This window comes from Echinops telfairi, unplaced genomic scaffold, assembly GCF_000313985.2.
Source record: "Echinops telfairi isolate 266 unplaced genomic scaffold, ASM31398v2 ScPeMD7_3509;HRSCAF=4178, whole genome shotgun sequence".
NCBI lineage: Eukaryota > Metazoa > Chordata > Mammalia > Afrosoricida > Tenrecidae > Echinops > Echinops telfairi.
In genome coordinates, this window is record NW_022107407.1 from 312,188 (window position 1) to 322,668 (window position 10,481).

Genomic DNA, 10,481 nt, shown 5'->3' on the forward strand with positions numbered 1-10,481 from the left:
TCCCTGGGGATCTTGCTACTCCCCTCCCCTGCTGTTCCGCTGCACTCCCCCAGTGCTTTGCCTCAGTGTGGCGGGGTCAGATCAGGCGCAATCCCCACACTGTGTCACTGGTGTTGTCCCCTGCAGGGCCATGGATCAGTGAGGGTCATCACGTCTCATAGTGGTTCTACAGAAGATAATTGTTTGATCCATCTTGTGTTCCTTGATTGCCCGGACAGTATACTCTCCCTTTAAGATCTCCCTCCAAGATCTTTGTCGTTTGAGCATTTAAAGAATTTCCAAAAAGTTTTTAATTTTAAACTTTGTGTTAGTCTGGGTAGTCTAGAGAAACAAATCCATGAAGACTCATGTATAAGAAAGAGCTTTATATAGAGAGTAGTTGTATATGAAGAAAACGTCCCAACCCAATCCAGTTCAAGTCCATAAGTCCAGTATTAGCCCATAAGTCCAAAATCAGTCTATAAATTCCTCTTCAGACTCATGCAACACATGCAATGATGCCGAATGCAGGAAGATCACAGGCCAGTGGGTGGAAAATCTTGTGGACCCAGTAGCAGTGGAACCTGGTTTGTGTCTCCATGTTGCTCCTCTAGCTCCAGGACTCTGGCTCTTGATTATCAGGTAGCTCCATCTGGCTTGTCATCAGGAATTTCAAGCAAGGATAGTGTGTGTCCCACCTCCAGGAAGGAAGACAGGAGTTCCCAGAATCCACAGGGGAAGGCCATGCCCATACAGAGGCCTCATTAGCTATTACCTGTTTGACAAGCTAGACTCCAGCCCTTCACAAGTTACAGAGTATGTAACTGCCACAAACTTATATAAGTTAAAAACAAAACATGCCCCTGCCTCACTAAAATGCATTTTTGCTCCTCATTTAAGTATATGAGAAATGGTTCAGGATAGGGCAGTGTTGAATGTGGGATCATGGGGCCGCTAAGAATTGGCAACAACTGGAGGGCACTTAACAACAATAAATGATGAAGAGCAACAGAAGTGCTTTAATTATCACATGAAAACATGTGCCCTCGTGCCTGCTGTGTTAACTGCTGAGTGAATTCTGACTCATGATGACCCCAAGTGTTGAGTGTGTGAAGACTGCAATCTTAACTGAAGCAGATTTTCCGGCCTTTCAGGTGTTGCTGCTGGGTGGGTTCAAACTGATAACATAGGTTAGTAGCCAGGTACAAACCTAGGAAAAATAAATCTGTTAATCACAAAATATTCTCCTGTCATTAACTCTATCCTGATCACGCCTTTAGTTTGTATGTCTTGGCCCTTTCACTTTGTGTTGCATTTTTAAGGACACACACATTGCTTTGTAACACTTATTGTTCCATCATATCAAGAATTTATACAATCACTACCACAATCAGTTTTAGAACATTTTATTTCAGGGCTAAATCACTTTTAAATGAGTGGTATAATCACGATTAGCTCTAGTGCTACCTACCCCCTCACGCATACACTGTTGGCTCCCCCAACCCCCTCACCCTCCCTAGCTCCCACTCTCCACCCCTACTTCTTCTATAAATGCTTGCATTGGTTATTATCTCTGTGCATCCACTCCTGTGCGTCACAAACTGGAAACCCAACAGGAACAATAAAAAACCAAAAACAGTGGTATGGGTAAAATGATATAAATATAAAAACACAAATCATGTACGAAAGAAAAGACCATGTAACACTCACATCGTGTATTATTATCTCTCACTTAGATTGTAGGGTATGTAACAGGAAACGAATGAGCTCTCCAGCTTTCCTTGTATGTTTTTAGAAACCAAAACGTTTGAAAAGAGTAGATGTTTAGAAAATGCTAGTTGACTATTCATCTGACTTGAAATGAAAGGCACTGTGAGAGGAGCCTGGAGTCAGATGTGCTGTTTATATTTTCAGTGACAGCATTGTGATGAGATGTAGTGTGTTTTCTCATATATGACTCCTTAGATGTCTCCAATGATTAAAAACAGGAGGATTTGGGGCAAGTTAAGGAGCCTCTCTAAGCTGTAGCTTCTCCATCTTAAAATGGATACTTACCTAATAGGTGCCAGAATAAAAATATTAAATCCAGGGGAAGGAAGGGGGAAGCAGCGTTCTTCAGTGATAGGGTTCTTGCCTTCCATGCTGGAGACCTGGATTCATTCCCAGCCAAAGTGCCTCGTGCAGCTACCACCCATCTGTCAGTGGAGACTTGGTGTTACAATGATGCTAAACAGGTTTTAGGACCTTTCAAACTAAAACAAACCTGGAAGAAAAGCTTAACAAACTATTTCAGAAAATCAGCCAGTGAAAGCCCTAGACCATGATGATTCAATTCACAACGAATCATTCATATGGCAAAGAAGCAGGCATTTTGTTCTGTGTCTGGTGTCATCATGAGTAGTCAGAGATCACATCAGCAGCTTATAACAGCCACCACAAAAAGCATTCAGCACAGAGCCTGGCTAAAATGATGAAGATGGCTTAAGGAGATGAAGGAAACTACGTCTCTGAATGTACATTAACTGAAACTACATTAACTGAAGCGTGATAATGAAGACACTTGAGAGACATTCCATTTTTTTCAGAGCCATGCAACAAATATACCTCATTTCTTAGATGTGTGTAAATCTAATTAAACACTGCCAATAGCATAGTGAAGTTTAGGGATATGATACCTGCTGTCATGATGTGGTGTGACTGGAAATTCTCCAAAGACACTACGAACTCTGTAGATGATGCAGGGGGAAGCTATTACAGTCAGGATGCAAATTAAGAGAAGGTGCTTAATGACCTTTGCCAAATAGTATTTTGAGGGGTAAGTACCTTTTCTATATGAGTTTTTATTTAAATTTCATATGGGCTCCTTCCTGAAGAAAATCAGAAGGGAGCCATTAATTTGTTTTCACAATTAAGGATCACCTTCCTGTTACAGGATTCACATCTTGCAAATGGATTCGTCTGGTCATCAGGGGAATTATATCAGACATAATGGGTAGTTTATGTGTGATAGGCTGAATAATTTCTCATAAAGATGTGATTAAATTAAGTGTCTTGAGTAGGAAACAATGGGGGCCCTCATTAAGTGTTGGTGAGACTAAGTTGGTGCAACTACTATGGAAAATGATATGATTCTCTCTTAAAAAGTTAGAAATAGAAATCACATATGTCTCAACAACTTCATTATGTGTTATATATCCATGAGAAATACGAGCTATGACATGATCATGTTTATCAAAGCACTAGTCAAAATATCACAAAGATGGAAATAACTTATATGTCCATTACATTGCGCCTCTACTCAAGTACTCCCTCAGTGCAAGAGTTCTATTAAACTGGCATTCCATGATGTTCACCTTCCTACACAATCACTGAAGACAAAACGGGTGCATAAGCAAATGTGGTGAAGAAAGCTGATGGTGCCCAGCTATTAAAAGATATAGCATCTAGAGTCTTAAAGGTTTGAAGGTAAACTAACGGCCATCTAGCTCAGAAGCAACAAAGCCCACACAAGAAGCACACCAGCCTGTGTGATCACGAGGTGTCAAAGGGATGAGGTATCAGCCATCAAAGAACAAAAAATCATAGCATTGTGAATGAGGGGGCGTGCGGGGTGGGGACCCAAAACCCATCTGTAGGCAACTTGACATCCCTTATAGAAGGGTCATGCGGAGGAGATGGACCAGTCTGGGTGCAGTGTAGCAACGATGAAACCTAAAACTTTCCTCTAGTTCCTAAATCCTTCCTCACGCCCTCCTTCGCCCCATTACCATGATCCCAATTTTACCTTACAAATCTGGCTAGACCAGAGGATGTACACTGGTACAGGTAGGAACTGGAAACACAGGGAATCCAGGACGGATGAACCCTTCAGGACCAGTGGTGATACTGGAGGGTGGGGTAGAAATGGGGAACCGATTACAGGGATCTACATATAACCTCCTCCCTGGGGGATGGACAACAGAAAAGTTGGTGAAGGGAGACGTTAGACAGTGTAAGATGACAAAATAATAATTTACAGATTATTGTGAGGTTCATGAGGGAGGGAGGTGGAAAATGAGGAGCTGATGCCAGGGGCTTACTTGGAGAGCAAATGTTTTGAGAATGATGAGGGTAACGAATGTAACAAATGTGTTTTATACAATTGATTTATGTATGGATTGTGATAAGAGCTGTATGAGCCCCCAATAAAATGATTAAACAAACAAACTTATATGTCCATTAACGGAAAAATAAGTAAATAGATGGTGTAGTATGATACATACCACCAACATATTACTACTCAGAGTTAAAGAATAACAACTCTGCAAAGTACCTTATAATGTAGGAAGAAAGACGGTTACTGTGACAGAAGTGCTGTGGATATTTGGCCACTTCCTCATGCAATTTGTGCTGTCAGGTTCTGCTTGAGTCCGTTCTTGTATATAGCACTTCTATTTAAGGATGGAAGTACTCCTGTACACGTCCAACTTTATAATTCTGTAGGTCAGACAACCCTGTTCATGATAGGCACCACAGGCTACGCAGTGACTTGGTAGCCCATGGTTAGACATTCAATCTCTATTACCCAGTAACTATTTCTCAAAATAGTCATCTGCAGAGTATGGCAGGCCTTTGCTCCAAAATCCTGGGAGTCTGTGCTGTGATTTACTGATAAGCGCTTGCCAAATATTCCAAACTGCATCTTTATCTTCCATTGCCCCTTCAAGTACTAAAGTGTCAATTGAACCATATGGCTCAGTTGACAGAGCAGTTTGTATGCCAGCCTGAACCTGTTGCAGAACCTTTTCTTGTTCTGGTCCCCACACAAAAGTATCAGCTTGAGTCACTTGACGAATAGACTGGAACAGTATCCAGAAGGACCCACCATATGTTATGCCTCCTTTTGTAGCTGTGGAAGGAAGAAGATACAGTAACTTACTCTTCACCCAAGTAGGAATATCTCAATGCGCCTCATACCACTTAACCCCTAGAAATTTCACTCAGGTGGAATCTGCCTAATAGACAAGAAAGTCAAAGTAGTATTCAGACTAGTCTGACATAAGGATTTCAGGAGCTTTGGCCACTTGGGCAGGGTGTGAAAGAGATGAGAAATCTACTGAATATTTTCTTGATCCGCACACACAGAAGAATTCTGTCAGGTGAAGTCTAACTTGAATCTCCAGAATAGAGAAGCTAATTTCCACTGTCTAACATATAGCTGTTTTAACAAAATTAGATACTTCCTCTTTACTAGGTCCACTCAGCATAAGGCCATAATTTAAAGCACCAGTGTGGCATCTTGTGGAAGAGAAAGGCAATCAAGGTTTCTGTGGTTTATTTACATTATGGTATGGAGAGGTGATGTTCTATGGTAGCATGGCAAACTGCTGAAGGCAAACTGCTTGTGATGATCCTTAGAAAACAGAATTGAGGAAAAGGATGTTAACTAGATAAATAATTTAATACCAGGTACCATAAGATGTATGTATAAATTTGTTCAAACAATGTAACCACATCTAGAACAGCAATTAACATGGTATCCCATATAGTTAAGTTTACAGTAATCCACTGTCATTGCCCAAAATCTATCTTTTATTACACAGGACAATTAAGTGAGTTAAGTAAGGAAGTGGTCGGTATCATCAGTCTGCATCCAAAAAGTCCTTGGGGGTGGTACTTATATCAGGAATCCCTTCAGGAATGTGACGGTACTTTTGGTTTATGGTTTTTCTAGGTAGATACAGTTTTAATGGTGTCTGCTTAGCTTTTTCTGCCTTAATAGCTTTTATTTCACATGTCAGGGAGCTAATGTATAGGTTTTGCCAGTTGCTATATACATCTACTTCAATTATACATTCTAGAACTGGAGAAATAAGTACAAGATTGGCTTGTGGACCCACACTTTAAAAGGGGCCTGAGTTAGGACTTCATTAACAACGTACCATGTGTCCCCACTCTGACTCAGAGTGACATTTTGGATCTCCTGGAATTAGTCTCAATTCAGGGCCAATATCCAGTAAACCCTGAAAAGTCACCCAGAAAAAGATCATAGATTCCTTTGGGGAAGGCTTGGAGAAAGACAAATAGTGTATATTTTTGGTGGTGGTATGGGCTCCTTCATCAAGGGAACCTGGCCTCTTCTTCATTCAAGGAGTTGTGGGTTTGTAAATTGGCTCAACTGTTGGAATTGAATATGAAACCATGGCTTTCTATTCTGAAGAGTCAAGTTGGACTTTACCTCACCTAGAATTCTTCTGTTTGTGCATATCAAGAAAATATTTAGTAGATATCCCATCTATTTCATCCCTATAGACACCCTGCTTACATGCCCAACTCCTTAAAATCCATATGTGTCAGACTATTCTGATTACTACTTTGACTTTCTTGTCTATTAGAGTAGCCACACCCATCTTTTCTCTAATAAGTGCTGCCATTTGGGCCCCTACCAGCAAAAGTTCCAATAAGCCCCATTTTACTTAGGTGTCTTAACTTAATTACAGCAGTTTTCATTTTCAAATCTTGAAGATTGTCACAGCAGTCTTCAGGAATGCTGAGGTTCAATCCAGAAACTTGTTTTACCCCATTGTGTGGCCTTCAGGTACTGCATATATGGCTCTATGGGTCTATCCTGATAAATCTACTCTAACATGCCAATATCCCTGAGCTTTGGGGAACAGTATATCAAGGCAGGTCTGATACCTCAAATTGTAGGCTACCACACAATCCATGCTACAATGAGTGAAGAATATGTGCTTAGCACCAGTCTGCATAATCCAAAGATGGTGATAACAAAATCCAAATATGATGAAGGAAAAGGTATCAGAGCTTAAATTGGGAACACCCAATTTGTAAAAGGCCATGGAGAACAGTGGGAATCCAAAATGTATCTGCAGATTAAGCCTCTGGCAGATATCCTCTAGCCATAGGCAAGGGACTGCATAAACTTTACTGTCAGACAGAGATAATTGTAGCCTTGATTATAGTGGATCAAACAAACCATGGTATAATATATTTGGTCAGTTGACATCCCTCTTGACCCAACCTGAATTTGCTCTAGATTCAGTTATTTCTCACTTTTTCCATGACAGGGATTTCTTCTCTGAATTTTTAAATATTAATGGTGGTCGTTTCTTACTCTTTTAAAAACCTTCATATTATTATTATTGTTTTCTTCTTGCTGTTTTGTTTTTGTTTTTTATTGCCTTTTGGGTTTCCCAGTATGTGAAGCAAACAAGGAATGGATACATAGAGACAATAATTGATGCACTGGTTTATCAGGAAAGGGGGCAGTAGTGTTTGGGGACCAAACACTGAGTGCTGGAGGGTAGGAGGAAGCATTAGAACTGATTGTGCTGATATATATACAACTCTTTTTAAAAACAATTTAACTGTGGAAGTGTACAATATGTGAATATTACATCAAGGAAATGACCAAAAAAAGGAAGAAAACCAAACTTTACCTGTGGTTACCATGGGAGAAGGGGGAAGAGTTTTTGCTTAGGGGCATTGAGTTTATTTTAATGGTGGTAGAACAATTTGGAAAAGGCTATCAATAATGATTGTACAGCACTAAGAGTATAATGAATGGCTCTGAATTATACATGTAGAAGTTGCCAAATTGGAGAATGTTTTGTTATATTTTTGCCACAATTAAAAACAAAAATTGCATGAATACCAATAATTATAAGGAAGAAGAAAACATAATGTGCAATGTACAATGTAATGATTGTACAACGCTTCTTATGATTGAATCATTTAATTGAATGGCATCTGGATGAAGTGCCAATAAAACTGTTAAAAACAATCTGTGGTTAGTTGCCCTATATAAATAAATTCAGACTTATCCAACTTTGTGTTCCTTGCACAATTATCCCATACTTTTAATAGCCATTATCACATGTATTTTCTAGATTTCTGTTTGTATATATTAGAAAAGTCTAGCAGATCATTTGGAGTATAGGGCATTTCTTACCAGGTCACAATTTGTATGTCATATTTTAGGACTTACATCTGATTATAGGTCTAGAAGGAATAATAGGTGGTAGGGTGTTTCCTGGGAACATTGAACAATGTCTTGGAAGGCATCTATCTCAGTATATTCCTGAAATCATACCCCAGGTGCCTTATCAACAGATACAGTTAGCCCATCAAATGTGGGTGGAAGGGATCATTGGTTTACTGATAATGGGTTTTTAGACAAATATGGAGTAATCTTCTCAAATGGGATGTAGGGTAGTGCTCTTAAGAGGAGTGAGACAATGGAACTTATGGTTATAATGCCCCCGGTTTCCTGGTTATCTCTGTAAGTGTCTCCGCTATAAATTTCAAGATCCCATTTCCTCCCAATCAGTGATCTCACTTTACCGTCAGACAGGTTGGGAATTCATTTCCACCGTAATTAAGCCACTCATACAACAAGACTCTGGGTTTTGTTTCAGCAACATCAGCTGTGTTACTTCAAGAAATAATCAAACATATGGAATATTATAAGAGTTGTAAGAGTCCCCAATAAAATAATTTTTTAAAATACAGAAAAAATAAGACATGAACTATTAATTCACACAACATCACAAATGGGTCCACATGGAATAATATATAGAGAAAGTAACCATTATAAAACCAAGCCTGCTGCTGTGGAACTCTGTTGCACAGCGACCCTGTAAAACACATTAGAACTGTCTCATAGGGCTTCCAAGGATGTATTCTATGGAAGACTGCCACACTTTTTTCAAGTGGTGCTCAACTGCTGGCTTGGGTGGGTTCAAACAGCTGACCTTTCTTTTAGTGCTTTAACCATTGCAACACCAGTGTTCCCAAGAGTAAGTAGCCAGTCTACAAATATTACTTCCATAATGATAAATTTTAAATGAAATAGGGGACAAAACAGAACAAAGACAGAGAATAAATCGGTATTTGGCAGATAACTGAGAATTTGACTCCAGAGAAATAACCAAAGTAAACCCTTTGAGGTGATGGGATGCTTCCTTCATTTTAAAGTGTTATGGGTTACATTCATCTATGTGCTAAAACTCATAGAGTTGTACACCAGGAAAGGTCAATTTTACTGCATGTAAATTAAAAAATCTGAACATTTATAAAAAAGGAAAGAATCAAATGTTTAAGACCTGAAGTGCTACTCAGTAAAGTTGGATATAGAACATTGTCTTTGTGAACTATGTTACACCAATTGACCTTGGTGTCCCTGAAGTATGTTCCTGATCCCCTATGGTATCTGTGGTACTTACATAATTTCATGTCAACTTGAAGATATAGAAAAGGGTAGGAGTGACATCTAGCCTGTCAATCAGGTCACAGCCTGATGCTGACTCATGGGTGTGGCCTTCTCATAAGGAGGGTCCTGGAAACCTCCCCATCTCTGTTGGCCTTCACCTTCCTGCTGGTGGACCCTGATTGCAGCCAGAGCCACCACCTTTGGATCCACATGACTTTTGCGCCCACCCGTCTCTGATTTTCCTGCATTTTGCATCATTGCGTGTGGCTGTATGAGTCTGAAGAGGGACTTATGGACCAGTATTGGACTTACGGACTTGAGTTGCACTGGGCTGTGATATTTTTCAGCTATATAATTACTTCTTGATGTAAACCTCTCTCTTACACATATATAAGTGTCACTGATTTGTTTCTCTAGTCAACCTGACCTAACACATTGTCCCAGTGACTCATTCACTCAAGGAGTTTGGTTATGTCTAAGTAGTTTTCATAATTATGTTTCCTGTATGCTCCACCTTATTTATGGATATATTTGTAGCAGTAAATACACATATGCAAATATCTTCTGTCAGACCTGTATAAATTTGTTTGTATACTCTGACTATCCCTGTCCCAACTCTGAGTGTCTATCCAAGCATCTATTTGTAAATTCTGATTATATATAACGGTAGTTACCTCTGTTGTCTTTAATCTTGCGAACTTCCCAGTCTTCTCCTGTAACCATTATGTTTTACTAATCTTCCTAGTATTATGGACTGATTTTTTTTTCGTCCAAGTTATTACTTGTCTCCCCTCCAATGACTCCCCAATCCCTTCCCCTCCTATTAACCATCAAAGAATGTTTCTTATAGTCTGAAATTTTATTTTTTATTTGCTTCCACTGCCACTGGATCCACAAGACTTTCCACACACTGGCCTGTGATTTTCCTGCATTCGGCATCATTACATGTGTTGCATTAGTTTGAAGAGGAATTTATAGATTGGTATCGGACATATGGGCTAATATCAGACTTATGGGCTTGATCTGGACTGGCCTTAGGTGTTTTCTTTTGGGGGATGGGGGCAGGGAGTGTTTTCTTAATATACAATTATTCTTTGATATAAAGTTCTCTCTTACATATATATATAAGTGGGAAATAGTTAAAGTTTATTGTGCCAACCTGGCCAATAAACACATGTGGGGCTAATTGAAGGGCAGAGAGATAAATGGCTCAGTGAGCCTCGCATTTCAAGTTCTCGGGTCTCTTGCTTTGTGATGGTCGGACCAGGGTGCAGCTGCCTTAGCCAGTTCC

General features: G+C 39.7%; 1 pseudogene; it reads right to left on the bottom strand.

Moving 5' to 3' along the window:
* LOC101640198 overlaps positions 1–4,660 on the bottom strand; it is a 9,958-nt pseudogene extending 5,298 nt beyond the window's left edge.
* Between the last annotated feature and the right edge of the window lie 5,821 nt (positions 4,661–10,481).